Source organism: Triticum aestivum, chromosome 6B, assembly GCF_018294505.1.
Source record: "Triticum aestivum cultivar Chinese Spring chromosome 6B, IWGSC CS RefSeq v2.1, whole genome shotgun sequence".
NCBI classification, from domain to species: domain Eukaryota; kingdom Viridiplantae; phylum Streptophyta; class Magnoliopsida; order Poales; family Poaceae; genus Triticum; species Triticum aestivum.
In genome coordinates this window covers 424,353,562-424,370,596 of record NC_057810.1, presented here as the reverse complement: position 1 = coordinate 424,370,596, position 17,035 = coordinate 424,353,562, and the positions used below count along the sequence as shown (strand labels likewise).

At 44.4% G+C, this 17,035-nt stretch overlaps 1 long non-coding RNA gene across 1 annotated transcript; it reads right to left on the bottom strand.

Moving 5' to 3' along the window:
* Positions 1 to 8,541: 8,541 nt before the first annotated feature.
* On the bottom strand, positions 8,542 to 9,599 carry LOC123134189 (uncharacterized). Its single transcript, XR_006465559.1, has 2 exons — positions 9,110 to 9,599; positions 8,542 to 8,645 (listed from the first exon to the last, which is right to left on the bottom strand). It is a non-coding gene; the product is annotated as an uncharacterized lncRNA (long non-coding RNA).
* Between the last annotated feature and the right edge of the window lie 7,436 nt (positions 9,600 to 17,035).

The window sequence follows — 17,035 nt, the reverse complement described above, 5'->3', positions numbered from 1 at the left end:
ATTATTCATGCTAGAATTGTATTAACCAGAAACATAATACATGTGTGAATACATAGACAAACATAGTGTCACTAGTATGCCTCTACTTGACTACCTCGTTGATCAAAGATGGTTGTGTTTCCTGACCATAGACATGAGTTGTCATTTGATTAATGAGATCACATCATTAGGAGAATGATGTGATTGCCTTGACCCATTATGTTAGCTTAGCACTTGATCGTTTAGTATATTGCTATTGCTTTCTTCATGACTTATACAAGTTCCTACAACTATGAGATTATGCAACTCCCTGTACCGGAGGAACACTTTGTGTGCTACCAAACGTCACAACATAACTGGGTGATTATAAAGGAGCTCTACAGGTGTCTCCAAAGGTACATGTTGAGTTGGCGTATTTCGAGATTAGGTTTTGTCACTCCGGTTGTCGGAGAGGTATCTCTGGGCCCTCTCGGTAATGCACATCACTATAAGCCATGCAAGCAATGTAGCTAATGAGTTAGTTGTGGAATGATGCATTACGTAACGAGTAAAGAGACTTGCCAGTAACGAGATTGAACTAGGTATTGAGATACCGACGATCAAATCTCGGGCAAGTAACATACCGATGACAAAGGGAACAACGTATATTGTTATGCAGTTTGATCGATAAAGATCTTTGTAGAATATGTAGGAGCCAATATGAGCATCCAGGTTCCGCTATTGCTTATTGACCGGAGACGTGTCTCGGTCATGTCTACATAGTTCTCGAACCCGTAGGGTCCGCACGCTTAAAGTTAGATGACGGTTATATTATGAGTTTATGTGTTATGATGTACCTAAGATAGTTCGGAGTCCGGATGTGATCACGGACATGACGAGGAGTCTCGAAATGGTCGAGACATGAAGATTCATATATTGGACGACTATATTCGGACACCGGAATGGTTCCGGAGGTTATCGGATATATACCGGAGTACCGGGGAGTTACCGGAACCCCCCCCCCGGGGGGTTAATGGGCCTCATGGGCCCAAAGTGGAGAAGAGGAGGGGCGGCCAGGGCAGGCCGCGCGCCCCTCCCCCTCTAGTCCGAATAGGACAAGGAGGGGGGCGGCGCCCCCCATTCCTTCCTCCCCTCTCTCCCTTCCTTCCCCCTCTCCTACTTGGACAAGGAAAGGAGGGAGTCCTACTCCCGGTGGGAGTAGGACTCCTCCTGGCGCACCCCTCCCCCTTGCTCCTTTATATACGGGGGTAGGGGCACCTCTACACAAAACAACAATTGATCCTTGAGATCTATTAGCCGTGTGCGGTTCCCCCCTCCACCATATTCCACCTCGATAATATCGTAGCGGTGCTTAGGCGAAGCCCTGTGTCGATAGAACATCATCATCGTCACCACGCCGTTGTGCTGACGGAACTCTCCCTCAACACTCGGCTGGATCGGAGTTCGAGGGACGTCATCAAGCTAAACGTGTGCAAGAACTCGGAGGTGTCATGCTTTCGGTGCTTGGTCGGTCGGGCCGTGAAGACGTACGACTACATCAACCGCGTTGTGCTAAGGCTTCCGCTTTCGGTCTACAAGGGTACGTGGACAACACTCTCCTCTCTCGTTGCTATGCATCACCATGATCTTGTGTGTGCGTAGGAAAATTTTGAAATTACTATGTTCCCCAACAGTGGTATCAGAGCCTGTTTTTATGCGTAGATGTTACATGCACGAGTAGAACATAAGTGAGTTGTGGACGATACAAGTCATACTACTTACTAGCATGTCATACTTTGGTTCGGCGGTATTGTTGGATGAAGCGGCCCGGACCGACATTACGCGTACGCTTACGCGAGACTGGTTCTACCGACGTGCTTTGCACACAGGTGGCTGGTGGGTGTCAGTCTCTCCAACTTTAGTTGAACCGAGTGGGCTACTCCCGGTCCTTGAGAAGGTTAAAAAGCACTAACTTGACGAACTATCGTTGTGGTTTTGATGCGTAGGTAAGAATGGTTCTTCCTCAGCCCGTAGCAGCCACGTAAAACTTGCAACAACAAAGTAGAGGACGTCTAACTTGTTTTTGCAGGGCATGTTGTGATGTGATATGGTCAAGACGTGATGCTATATTTTATTGTATGAGATGATCATGTTTTGTAACCGAGTTATCGGCAACTAGCAGGAGCCATATGGTTGTCGCTTCATTGTATGCAATGCAATTGCCCTCTAATTTCTTTACTTTATCACTAAGCGGTAGCGATAGTCGTAGAAGCAATAGGTGGCGAAACGACAACGATGCTACGATGAAGATCAAGGTGTCGCACCGGTGACGATGGTGATCATGACGGTGCTTCTGATATGGTGATCACAAGTACAAGATGATGATGGCCATATCATATCACTTATATTGATTGCATGTGATGTTTATCCTTTATGCATCTTATTTTGCTTTGATTGACGGTAGCATTATAAGATGATCTCTCACTAAATTTCAAGGTATAAGTGTTCTCCCTGAGTATGTACCGTTGCGAAAGTTCTTTGTGCTGAGACACCACGTGATGATCGGGTGTGATAGGCTCTACGTTCAAATACAACGGGTGCAAAACAATTGGACACGTGGAATAATCAGGTTAAACTTGATGAGCCTAGCATATACAGATATGGCCTCAGAACACTAAGACCGAAAGGTCGAGCATGAATCATATAGTAGATATGATCAACATAGTGATGTTCACCATTGAAAACTACTCCATTTCACGTGATGATCGGACATGGTTTAGTTGATTTGGATCACGTGATCACTTAGATGATTAGAGGGATGTCTATCTAAGTGGGAGTTCTTAAGTAATATGATTAATTGAACCTAAATTTATCATGAACTTAGTACCTGATAGTATTTTGCTTGTCAATGTTTGTTGTAGATAGATGGCTCGTGCTGTTGTTCCGTTGAATTTTAATGCGTTCCTTGAGAAAGCCAAGTTGAAAGATGATGGTAGCAATTACACGGACTGGGTCCGTAACTTGAGGATTATCCTCATTGCTGCACAGAAGAATTACGTCCTGGAAGCACCGCTGGGTGCCAGGCCTGCTATAGATGCAACTAACGACATTAAGAATGTCTGGCAGAGCAAAACTGATGACTACTCGATAGTTCAGTGTGCCATGCTTTATGGCTTAGAACCGGGACTTCAACACCGTTTTGAACGTCATGGAGCATATGAGATGTTCCAAGAGTTGAAGTTAATATTTCAAGCAAATGCCCGGATTGAGAGATATGAAGTCTCCAATAAGTTTTATAGCTGCAAGATGAAAGAGAATAGTTCTGTCAGTGAACATATACTCAAAATGTCTGGGTATAATAGTCACTTGATTCAACTGGGAGTTAATCTTCCTGATGATAGTGTCATTGACAGAATTCTTCAATCACTGCCACCAAGCTACAAGAGCTTCGTGATGAACTATAATATGCAAGGGATGGACAAGACTATTCCCGAGCTCTTCGCAATGCTAAAAGTTGTGGAGGTAGAAATCACAAAGGAGCATCAAGTGTTGATGGTCAATAAGACCACCAGTTTCAAGAAAAAGGGTAAAGGGAAGAAGAAGGGGAACTTCAAAAAGAATGGCAAACAAGTTGCTTCTCAAGAGAAGAAACCCAAATCTGGACCTAAGCCTGAGATTGAGTGCTTCTACTACAAGCAAACTAGTCACTAGAAGCGGAACTGCCCCAAGTATTTGGCGGATAAGAAGGATGGCAAGGTGAACAAAGGTATATGTGATATACATGTTATTGATGTGTACCTTACTAATGCTCGCAGTAGCACCTGGGTATTTGATACTAGTTCTGTTGCTACTATTTACAACTCGAAATAGGGACTACGGATTGAGCGAAGATTGGCTAAGGACGAGGTGACGATGCGCGTGGGAAATGGTTCCAAAGTCAATGTGATCGCGGTCGGCACGTTACCTCTACATCTACCTTCGAGATTAGTTTTAGACCTAAATAATTGTTATTTGGTGCCAGCATTAAGCATGAACATTATATCTGGATCTTGTTTGATGTGAGACGATTATTCATTTAAATCAGAGAATAATGGTTGTTCTATTTATATGAGTAATATCTTTTATGGTCATGCACCCTTGAAGAGTGGTCTATTTTTATTAAATCTTGATAGTAGTGATACAATTCATAATGTTGAAGCCAAAAGATGCAGAGTTGATAATGATAGTGCAACTTATTTGTGGCACTGCCATTTGGGTCATATTGGTGTAAAGCGCATGAAGAAACTCCATACTGATGGACTTCTGGAATCACTTGATTATGAATCACTTGGTACTTGTGAACCGTGCCTCATGGGCAAGATGACTAAAACGCTGTTCTCTGAAACAATGGAGCGAGCAACAGATTTGTTGGAAATCATACATACTGATGTATGTGGTCCAATGAACATTGAGGCTCGCGGTGGGTATCGTTATTTTCTCACCTTCACAGATGATTTGAGCAGATATGGGTATATCTACTTAATGAAACATAAGTCTGAAACATTTGAAAAGTTCAAAGAATATCAGAGTGAAGTGGAAAATCATCGTAACAAGAAAATAAAGTTTCTACGATCTGACCGTGGAGGAGAATATTTGAGTTACGAGTTTGGTTTACATTTGAAACAATGCGGAATAGTTTCGCAACTCACGCCACCCGAAACACCACAATGTAATGGTGTGTCCGAACATCGTAATCGTACTTTACTAGATATGGTGCGATCTATTATGTCTCTTACTGATTTACCGCTATCATTTTGGGGTTATGCTTTAGAGACGGCCGCATTCACGTTAAATAGGGCACCATGAAAATCCGTTGAGGCGACGCCTTATGAACTGTGGTTTGGCAAGAAACCAAAGTTGTCGTTTCTTAAAGTTTGGGGCTGCGATGCTTATGTGAAGAAACTTCAACCAGATAAGCTCGAACCCAAATCAGAGAAATGTGTCTTCATAGGATACCCAAAAGAGACTATTGGGTACACCTTCTATCACAGATCTGAAGGCAAGACTTTTGTTGCTAAATTTGGATCCTTTCTATAGAAGGAGTTTCTCTCGAAAGAAGTGAGTGGGAGGAAAGTAGAATTTGATGAGGTAACTGTACCTGCTCCCTTATTGGAAAATAGTTCATCACAGAAACTAGTTCCTCTGATGACTACACCAATCAGTGAGGAAGCTAATGATATTGATCATGAAACTTCAGATCAAGTTACTATCGAACCTCATAGGTCAACCAGAGTAAGATCCGCACCAGAGTGGTACGGTAATCCTATTCTGGAAGTCATGTTACTTGACCATGGCGAACCTATGAACTATGAGGGAGCGATGATGAGCCCAGATTCTGCAAAATGGCTTGAGGCCATGAAATCTGAGATGGGATCCATGTTTGAGAACAAAGTATGGACTTTGGTTGACTTGCCCAATGATCGGCAAGCCATCGAGAATAAATGGATCTTCAAGAAGAAGACTGACGCTGATGGTAATGTTACTGTCTACTAAGCTCGACTTGTTGCAAAAGGTTTTCAACAAGTTCAAGGAGTTGACTACGATGAGACTTTCTCACCCGTAGCGATGCTTAAGTCTATCCGAATCATGTTAGCAATTGCCGCATTTTATGATTATGAAATATGGCAAATGGATGTCAAAACTGCATTCCTGAATGGATTTCTGGAAGAAGAGTTGTATATGATGCAAACAGAAGGTTTTGTCAATCCAAAAAGTGCTAACAAAGTGTGCAAGCTCCAGCGATCCATTTATGGACTGGTGCAAGCCTCTCGGAGTTGGAATAAATGCTTTGATAGTGTGGTCAAAGCATATGGTTTTATACAGACTTTTGGAGAAGCCTGTATTTATAAGAAAGTGAGTGGGAGCTCTATAGCATTTCTGATATTATATGTAGACGACATATTGTTAATTGGAAATGATATAGAAATTCTGGATAACATAAAAGGATACTTGAATAAAAGTTTTTCAATGAAAGACCTCGGTGAAGCTGCTTACATATTAGGCATCAAGATCTATAGAGATAGATCAAGATGCTTAATTGGACTTTCACAAAGCACATACCTTGATAAAGTTTTGAAAAAGATCAAAATGGATCAAGCAAAAAAAGGGTTCTTGCCTGTATTACAAGGTGTGAAGTTTAGTCAGACTCAATGCCCGACCACAGCAGAAGATAGAGAGAAAATGAAAGATGCTCCCTATGCTTTAGCCATAGGCTCTATCATGTATGCAATGCTATGTACCAGACCCGATGTATGCTTAGCAATAAGTTTAGCAGGGAGGTACCGAAGTAATCAAGGAGTGGATCACTGGACAGTGGTCAAGAATATCCTGAAATACCTGAAAAGGACTAAGGATATGTTTCTCGATTATGGAGGTGACAAAGAGCTAGTCGTAAATGGTTACGTCGATGCAAGCTTTGACACTGATCCAGACGATTCTAAATCGCAAACTGGATACGTGTTTATATTGAACGGTGGAGCTGTAAGTTGGTGCAGTTCTAAACAAAGCATCATGGTGGAATCTACATGCGAAGCGGAGTACATAGCTGCTTCGGAAGCAGCAAACGAAGGAGTCTGGATGAAGGAGTTCATGTCCGATCTAGGTGTCATACCTAGTGCATCAGGACTAATGAAGATCTTCTATGACAATACTGGTGCAATTGCCTTGGCAAAGGAATCCAGATTTCACAAGAGGACCAAGCACATCAAGAGATGCTTCAATTCCATCCGGGACCAAGTCCAGGTGGGAGACATAAAGATTTGCAAGATACATACGGATCTGAATGTAGCAGACCCGTTGACTAAGCCTCTTCCACGAGCAAAACATGATAAGCACCAAGGCTCCATGCGTGTTAGAATCATTACTGTGTAATCTAGATTATTGACTCTAGTGCAAGTGGGAGACTGAAGGAAATATGCCCTAGAGGCAATAATAAAGTTATTATTTATTTCCTTATATCATGATAAATGTTTATTATTCATGCTAGAATTGTATTAACCGAAAACATAATACATGTGTGAATACATAGACAAACATAGTGTCACTAGTATGCCTCTACTTGACTAGCTCGTTGATCAAAGATGGTTGTGTTTCCTGGCCATAGACATGAGTTGTCATTTGATTAATGGGATCACATCATTAGGAGAATGATGTGATTGACTTGACCCATTCCGTTAGCTTAGCACTTGATCGTTTAGTATATTGCTATTGCTTTCTTCATGACTTATACATGTTCCTACAACTATGAGATTTATGCAACTCCCGTGTACCGGAGGAACACTTTGTGTGCTACCAAACATCACAACGTAACTGGGTGATTATAAAGGAGCTCTACAGGTGTCTCCAAAGGTACATGTTGAGTTGGCGTATTTCGAGATTAGGTTTTGCCACTTCGGTTGTCGGAGAGGTATCTCTGGGCCCTCTCGGTAATGCACATTACTATAAGCTTTCAAGCAATGTAGCTAATGAGTTAGTTACGGAATGATGCATTACGTAACGAGTAAAGAGACTTGCCGGCAACGAGATTGAACTAGGTATTGAGATACCGACAATCAAATCTCGGGCAAGTAACATACCGATTGTCGTGGAATTGTCACGGCAGATGTCCTCTTGCAAGGACTTAGTCGTGAGGCCATTGCAGCTAGGAAGCTTAAAGGGGTTAATTCGGGACAAAGGACACGAGAGATTTATACTAGTTCGGCCCCTTATGGTGAAGGTGAGGCCTACGTCTAGTTGGGTTGGTATTGCTTGATGTTTCGATAACCAGGGAGCGAGATACGCTATGCCCGGTTCCCGATGAGTTGTTTCTTGCCCTAAACCGCCAGCGGGTCGTCCCCTTATATACACGGGTGGACGCCCTGCGGCCTAAAGAGTCCCGGCCGGCTCATAGACAGTGTCCGGCTCGGTGACTAGTTAATTCTACCTTATATTACAAGTCATGTCATCATGGCGGTTTACCACTATGGGCCTTAAGCCGCTTGTGGGCCTTAGACCCTCTATTGAACCGCCATCTTCATGCTTGGTCTTGGGCTTCTTTCTGATGAGTCTTCTTTGCGTAACCCGGCCCCTCCTGGGCGGCTTACACAAATAGTTATATCCCCAACAGTAGGCCCCAGATTGATTTGAACCGGTTCATGTCAATCTTAAAATACCTTAAGAAATAAACCTTCAACCTTCTGCCTGTGCAAAGGTTTTTTAACCCGCCATGACATCACCTTTTGGATCCGCATTAACCCGCTATGATTTCATCTTTACTTAAACTAGATGATACTCCGCGCGTTGCAGCGGGACATTAGTGGACCAAGCATAAGAAGTGATCAGTAGTACAAATATTGATATAGCGTGAAAATAATGCAAATGATTGTACCATTGAACAACTGCAGTAAGATATTTTAGTCAGTAAATGCATATGTAAAGTCATAGTAAAAAAATATTTATCTTCAAAATATTATTGCAAAATTACAGATTACGTGACATTTGATGTTCGAACCTTAGATGCAAGAACCCTTTTAAAATCTGAGATAAGTGTTACAAGCATATCTTTTGGAGACTACAAATGGCACTTACCTTTTGTTAGGTAAAGAACATCAAGCCTTCTTTGTAGCAAAAACAATTTACCATTTCCATAGAAAAAGGGGGAACATGTATTCCTGCAACAAAAGGGTGCCATGTAAGCAATTACTGGTATATTTTTCATGTACCATTTAGAGCTACAACTGCTTGCATTACAAATGAATGATGCAAAGAAATAGTTATACATCCATTGTTGATATCTGCAAAACAGCAAATGGTGATAATGCCATATCATTTGATTGAATTGTTAAGATAAATTGCCAATAAAAAATGTTGATTGTTTACTGATGTCCTTCTGCTGCTCTAAGTCTGCACTTTGAGTGCATACTCATCACTGTAAGCATATTAAAAAATGACACAATGTTTTTTTTAAAAACAGTACTAACTTTCATGTTGGCAGCCACCATGAAATGCATTGATCTAGAGAAAAGGCTGGACTGAAACCCCAGATATCAATTTAGTGGAGTCAGCAATGTTCTCATGTGGAATATCCAGAAAGTAATTGCACGGAATTAGCTATTTAAGAAGTTAGGGAAAATACCTAGCTAGCAAACTTTCCACATAAATAACTTGTCCAAACACATTGGTATTTCCCTCTTTGTCCGTCACCTGCACTGACTATGAGAACCACCACATATAAAAAATTATGATGTAGCATTTTATAACATACCATCTTTGGAGCACCTCAAATGGACCAACGGAAGCAAAGCATGGTGAGGAAAGTAAACCAAGAAATCTTTTTTCATAAACGCATAGCATGATACTGAAGAGTTGTTGTAGTGGCTGCACTAACTATAGCCAGAGAGGCCGATGCATAACTGCGGATGCAACAGACAATTGGCATCTCTTGGTCGCGCCAAGGTGTAATCATTTCCCAAATAGGCTTCGGTGACATTTGAAACATGATAAATCAGTAATACCACATAATTTGAAGATCGAGATTTACACCAGAAATTGCAAGCTCATGTATATCGAAATATATAAATGCTTATGGTTGCAGCAGATTAGAAATAACTGAGAGCCTTAAAAAAGGCATGTTAAGTGATAACTTGTGATTCCATTGTAGATGCCAAAGTACATCCTCCATGGATGGAGCAGTTAACCTTGCAACCCCCAACAATTATCTGCCTGCACTGTAACACACACACACACACACACATTGAGACACACTAACACAGACACACGCACAGACGCAGACAGAGATAGAACAATATATACCTGCAGTAGTAGATTCAGCAAGTACCCTGAAAGAAGGAACAGAAGATGTCGCTGTATTGCTGTAAAACACATTTGTTGATCCACGAGTTGCAAGATGCCTTGCAGCCTGTGGCAGAAATACACACAATAAATAAGACAGACAACAGAAACAACAGTATTCTGCGAGCGCATGAATACAATGCCTTAGCGTAGTTAAGCATCAGGTCAAGTACATAGACAAAAAGCCTTGTGTTCCATTGGATTGCAACTAAAAGAGTCGTTAACCACAAAGGTTCGAAGAGAAAATAATCAAAATCATGCCCGAAACAAAACACGCAAGGAAAAGGTAAACATGTACCGTGGAGAGGGCGAGGCGGCAAGCCATGAAGGGAATCGCCCGTATTTATACTGTCGAGGGGCGATTTGTAAGGTCTGCTTCTCCCTGTCTCGCGATAATAATCTCTGCTAGATCTAGATGGGCAGTATTTAAGTGCGTCCATCACAGAGAGAGAGAGAGAGAGAGAGGGGGGGAGAGAGGAGCGGAGCCGATGATTGTCAGACCATCCTTCACCGTGGGGGGCTGCTGCTTTGGTCTTGAACATCCATGGACAAACGGGGATGATATTGCTTGATCCTAATTGGCGACGGCGGTTAAAACAAACTTCATGGTTGGGCGAGCTGTGAAAACAGGCAAAGCTTTGTGTTGAAGGAGATCAAGTGGAGGGGCGAGAGAATGGGAAGGGATGAGACTGGAGTAATTAAGAGACAGGGAGGCAAAGAGACTGGTAGAGCGAGATCGTTTGTCTTCCGGTAGATGAATGGACCTTTTGGCTTGCGGAGGCAAGTGAGCTCCTCCTTCCTGAGGTCATCCCAGTGGAACTGGAGCCGCGTCGAAGATGGCCGTATATGATCTGTCATCGGTGCAAGGACAGCTCGAAGCAGAGCAAGGACATGCATGAGTAGGTTTATTATTTAGCACACACAAGAGGTGGGTGGGCTGAATCAAGGGAGAGAGATGTCCGTATGTACGCTGGTGGGCCTGTGGTCTGCCTTCCCGTGAGCTTGTAACGGATGCTGATGTGGCCATTCTCATCATTGATCTATGCTGGTTAATTTATGTCTGGCCCCACTTGTAAGCCGGTAAAGAAGCGCTTATGTGGCTGAGATGCTGATGTGGATAGTGTGCATGTTAAGAGAAATAACAAAGTGGTGATGAACTATTTAGGTATTATAGATTCATATTTTACTCCGCCATATCCTCCAACGGATCTTTGCTTTTACTGACCGTTCCGAAAACCGAGGCATCGGGGCCGCTGGATAATGATGTTTGGTCTCCTCGTTTCTCGCACTGTTTCAGTCGGTCTTCCCTTATAAATAGGCACGACCCAGGTCTTCCATTCTCCCCCATTTCGGTCATCCTCTTCCTCTCACTGTGTCTCTGCCACCCGAGCTCCGCCGCCACCGCCGTCGAGCTCCTCGTCTTCACCTACTCAGGCCACTGCATCAACCCGAATCTGACCAGACATCAACGGCAAACCTCCGCAGCCCGTCCACATCCGTAAGTTCCATTCTTTCTCTTTCTTAGATCTGCATTGGAGCTTCTTCGAGTTCGTCGGTGTTCATCGCCGCCCACGGTGAACCCTTGATGTTCTTCACCTTCGACGCCTTGTTCAGATCGTTGAATAACATAAAACTGCTGTAGTGGCTGTTTTACATTTATCTCGAACATAGATAGATCTCTTTTCTTTTGTCCAGAGGCTTCCTTCGAGTGGATGAACTTCTCTGCACTGATTTTAGGTCTAGAAATTTTTCTTTTTAGAACGATCGTTTGATCCAAAACAATAATTGCAGCTTGTGAAATCTGTTTGTTCCACACTTAGTCAAAAAACTGCCTCTGTTGAATTTGTTTAACCATGGTAATCTATGTAGCCGGTTTGTGACAACACCGATTGTCAGTCTTGCTTGCTTCCGGCGACTTTAAGAAAATTTTACTGCCCCTGATACCTATAGCGGCTTAAATATCATTATGTAGTTACCTATATGTCATTAGGCCCCTTCTTAAGCCGCCGTTTCGAATAATTTCACGATGTCCTCCTCCGGGTTATAAGTTGAACCGGAAATTTTTCTTTTGTCATAGGTTTCAGTTTGCCTAATGGCACCCAAGGCTTCCAAACCTCCGGTGACCTGTAACTGGGTCAAATCCGTCGTTACAGAAAGCACTTTGTTTGATTTTGTGAAATCCGGCCATCTACCCAAGAAGGAGGTCATGTCTTATCGTGCTCCTAACCCGTTAGAGGAGAAGCCTCAACCCAAGGAGGGGGAGGTGATCGTGTTTACTGATCACATGAACCGGGGATTTGCTCCACCTGGTTCAAAATTCTTCAGGGACGTTTTGCATTTCTTTGACCTCAGACCTCAAGACATTGGACCCAATTCCGTGTCAAATCTGCAACTTCCAAGTTTTCTGTGAAGTGTACCTGGGAGAAGAGCCCAATCTAGTTTTGTTCAGAGAGCTATTCTATTTAAACCGGCAGAATGAACGTGCCAATCGGCTCAGTCTAGAACTCGGCGGCATCTCAATTCAGTGGCGGAGAGACTGCCTCTTTCCTTATGCCGAACTACCCAGCCACCCAAAGGACTGGAACCAGACGTGGTTTTATTGCCAGGACACTTCTCCGGCTGATGAGAACCCTCTGCCCGGCTCCCGCGCTCTGTGCCTTGAATCAAATCACCCGCTGCCAGATAAGCTAACCGTTGTTGAACGTCTATCACTTGCCCCTACCATCAAGAAGATCGAAGCCCTCTTAGGCAATAGCTTGAGCGGTATTGATTTGGTGCGAGTCCGGATCTCCTGGCGGGTGATCCCGTTAAGCCGCCGCCCCGGCTTAATGTGCTCTTACACTGGCGAGAAGGATGACCCGCTGCGCCACAGTTCTGATGACTTACCAGATGATATGATTGAAGTTACGACCCAGACTTTGTTGAAAGAAGGCACGGTGACTAGTAATGCCTTTGGCTTACTTCCCTTCTGCAAGAAGAACCCGGCCCCCGCAGTGAGTCATCAACCTCAATGAATACTCTTTACTATATTACACCTTGCTTTTACTCATAACCCCTTATCATATTTTACAGGCCGATGACAACTTCTGGAAGGTCAAGTATGACCATGAGGCGGCCAAACAAGCCAGAGCGGCAAAAAGAGCCGAAAGGAAAGCCGCCAAGACTGGAACTTCGAAGAAGAGGAAGCCAAGCACTTCAGATATGTTTAAACTTGACGATACTGATGATGATGAAGAAGAGGTAACTTCTAACTCCCTTGACTCTTTATCATCACCTTGCTGACATTAAACCTTTCCAGGAAGACACGGGGAACAGCCGAGCCGTCGAGGAAGAGGTAACTATAATCTCCTCCGACTCCGAGCCCCTGCCGTGTCAGAAAATTCGAAGAGTAACCCGAAAGTAAGATTTTCACATCCTTTGGCTTACCAAGATCCTCAATTTCTTTTGAAGCAACAGCAATTTGAAAGCCGGAGGCAGACCCGGACCAGCAAGGATGTAGAGCTCTCCTCCGGCTTACCTGACGTAACCAGGAAGCGTTGGACTGAGGTTATTTCCGATTTATGTTCTGTTTTACCTTTGACGGGTTTAATTCGTCAACCTCTCAATTCATCTGACTCCAATTATCAGGATACCTCTCCTTCCTCCGGCGAGTCTATGCAATCTAACATGCCGGCTTTCAAAACTGCCCTCGGGTAATGTAATTTTGTTTACCTTATGCTTTACCTTACCCATGCTTTTGTACTCATCCTTCCGCCTTTGTCCACAGCGTGCAAGTGAAACCCAGTAAGAGGGAAAAAAAGAGTAAGCCGTCCCAAGACCCGGTTGTGACTGAACCGGAGCTTGGCACGGCTGCTCCTGACAGTTCTACCCATCAGCCGCCGCCTGAACCAGCCTATGACATTCCAGCACCAACCTCTGATCCACCCGTCGAAGATACTCTCAACAGCTCTGCTAACCTGGAAGCTCCTAGCCCGGCCAAGACAATTGATCCGGAAGTTGAGATTCTAAAGACTCAGATTGTTGAGCCGGGGCAGCCGACTGTCCTTGCCAAGTGCTCTGCTAAGGAGGAGCTTCTGGAACGCTGAAAGGCCAAGCTAGACATTGCTGACTATACTCATTTGAGCATTGGAGAGATAGTCTCTGGCTATCTCAATCAAGTACATAGCAGCCGTGACCTGGAAATTGGCATGGTGAAGCAAATACAGCAAAAATCTGAGGTATAACTTATGCTACTTTTCTTAATCGTACTTACTGTATCAGCACCCAAGTCTATTGCTTATGAATAAATATGTTGTAGACTTAGAAAATTGCTTAGCACTGCTTTGTCCGGTTTAGAAAGAAGATATTTACCCCGGTTGTAACATGATACCTTGAACTTGCAATACACATTAGCCCCCAAGTGTCAAGTATCTTTGCTTGCAAAGTGCTTGGGACTTAATTTCCATGAACCGGCATTGTAAGTTAAAATTCTCCAGCATACATTAGCCCCCAAGTGTCAAGTATCTTTGCTTGCAAAGTGCTTGGGACTTAATGTTATCTTACCATGATTCTGACTATAACCCAGCATCAATGCAGGCCACCATAAGTCAATTTGAGTCGGAGATTGCTGACCTGAAGAGCCGCCTGGCAGCTCAACAACTTGAAATCCAAAAGGCCAACTCCAAATTTAAATTCAGCATCTCTGAACAAGAGAAGTTGAAGAAGAACTTTGAGGCAGAGAAGAGGATCTGGGCTGATGAGAAGACCTCACTAGTAACCCGGGTCGAGACAACAGAAACATCACTTGCAGAAGCAACAGCCGAGCTGTCCGGCTTAAAGCGCCAGATATCTCAAATGGTCTCAGCAATCTTTGGTAAGTTACTATATATAACCTCAAATATTGCAATCCTTCCTTTGATGACTATTTTAATTGTTATCTCCGGCTTCACCTTATGTTTATGAACGCAGGTGATACGTCCATTTTGCATCATGCTTTTATATCGATATTTATCGCATTATGGGCTGTCATTTCACGATATGTCACAATACTTATGGCTATTCTCTCTTATCTTACAAGGTTTACCATGAAGAGGGGGAATGCCGGCAGCTGGAATACTGGCTGGAAAAGGAGCAAATATTGGAGACCTATTCTGCGCAACTCCAAAAGTCCTGAAACTCCACGGAATATCTTAAAATAAATAAAGAAAAATCATCGCCAAAGATGAAGGCCAGGGGGCCCACACCCTGCTCACGAGGGTGGGGGGCGCGCCCCTCCCCCCTGGGCGCGCCCCCCTACCTCATGGGCCCCCTGGTGGCTCTCCGGCGCCCATCTTCTCCTATATGAAGTCTTTCGATGAGAAAAAAAATAAGAAGTAACCTTTCGGGACGAGACTCCGCCGCCACGAGGCGGAACCTTGGCGGAACCAATCTAGGGCTCCGGCAGAGCTGTTCTGCCGGGGACACTTCCCTCCGGGAGGGGGAAATCATCGTCATCATCATCACCAACGCTCCTCTCATCGGGAGAGGGCAATCTCCATCAACATCTTCACCAGCACCATCTCATCTCCAAACCCTAGTGATGCGGAGCATCCCACGTTCATCCCCATGTACACTCCGACTACTCTCCAAGCCCCAAGAGGACATATGACGAGACCTCGAACATAAGCCATTGGACACAAGGTGAATTCACTCCTCTTCGAACCGTCACTTTCCGCATGTGAGACATGGCTACTACCTCATGCATGGACCTTGCATACACTCAGGTACAACCAAGATGACCATGGAGAATCCAAGGACCAAGGCCAAGCATGGAAGATAAGATGGAAGAAAGGAGAAGAAGAAGACGGAGCGGCTGCTGGAGCCAGGCCGGACATCCGGACCGCCGTCCGGATCATCCAGGCTCAGCCGGATCATCCGGATCCTCCCCCGGATCGTCCGGGTAACTACGCCGAAGACACCCAAAGGCTTCCACCGAAGCCGGATCATCTGGGAATCCTTTGGATCATCCGGATCCCTGACGCCCGGATCATCCGAGACCCCGTATGGATCATCCGGTCTTGCCTGCGCGCATGACTTGGGCCGAGGCCCGTGTACCCCTTCGCCCCTCACTTACCCCTTCGTGGCTTAGCACTATAAAAAGACCTCCTCCTCCCCATTTTAAGGGTTAGGATTGGTTTAGCTCATATTTTGTGTGAGAGCCTTGCTCATCCACTTGGTTACTTCTCCTCGGAGCTCACGACCTCTTCGGAGAAGATCCCCCAAGCAGATTCAAGACCCCTTCTAGGGAAGACCATCAAGACCTCCTCTCGGAGAAGAACGGCTACTCGTGTATCTTTCCTTTGTTGATTTTGAATCTTGTGCTACCTTATGTGTTCAGTGATCTAGCACTTGTGTGATTGATTCCTTGTCGGTTTCGTGATTCCCCTTGTTTTCCCCGTGTTTCCCCTTTGTGCTTCCGCGTGTTCTTCGTGTTTTCCCGTAGGATCCTCTCCAAATGTGAAAGATCGGCCCCTAGGGTTCCGCCCTACATCATCTTGGTATCATGAGCCACGTTGATCACGTTTTTGGAGCCCCTACCCCGTGTTTTCTAGCTTGATTTTGTTGATTTCGTCCTAAATCCAAAAATCCCCACCAAAAATAGCCCCAAATTTTTTTGTGATTTGTTGGTTTGATGATGTTTTGTTGATTTTGATCCATGGATTTGCTTGGTTTCGAGTGGATCTAACATCTCCCCAAGTTTCCCCACCTTCCATCCACAAAATCTCCTCAATTTTGCCCCGAAAATCATCCATTTCCGCCAAAAAATTCGTCCACTAGAGGAAATCCCGAGCAGTTTGACCTGCCCGGATCATCCGGACCTTCTCCCGGATCATCCAGACACCTCCCGGATCAGCTGGACCCTCTCCCGGATGTCCGGATAACCCACGCGCCCGAATTTCCTGAACCGGAGCTGACGAACCCGGATCATCCAGATGTACTCCCGGATCATCCGGACATAGCCCGGATGAGCTGGACATCCTCCCGGATGTCCGGTTAACCCTGACACTGACTCGGCTGAAATTTTGTTTTGGTCATAACTAATTCATCTGGAGTCCGTTTTTGACGTTCTTTAGCTCGTTTTGAAGCTATTGACATCCCCCATCCCACAAAAATACCACCAACACCATTTGACACCATCAAATTTTCGCAATTTTGGCATCTTTGCCTAGGGCTTCCACCACATCATCCGCAT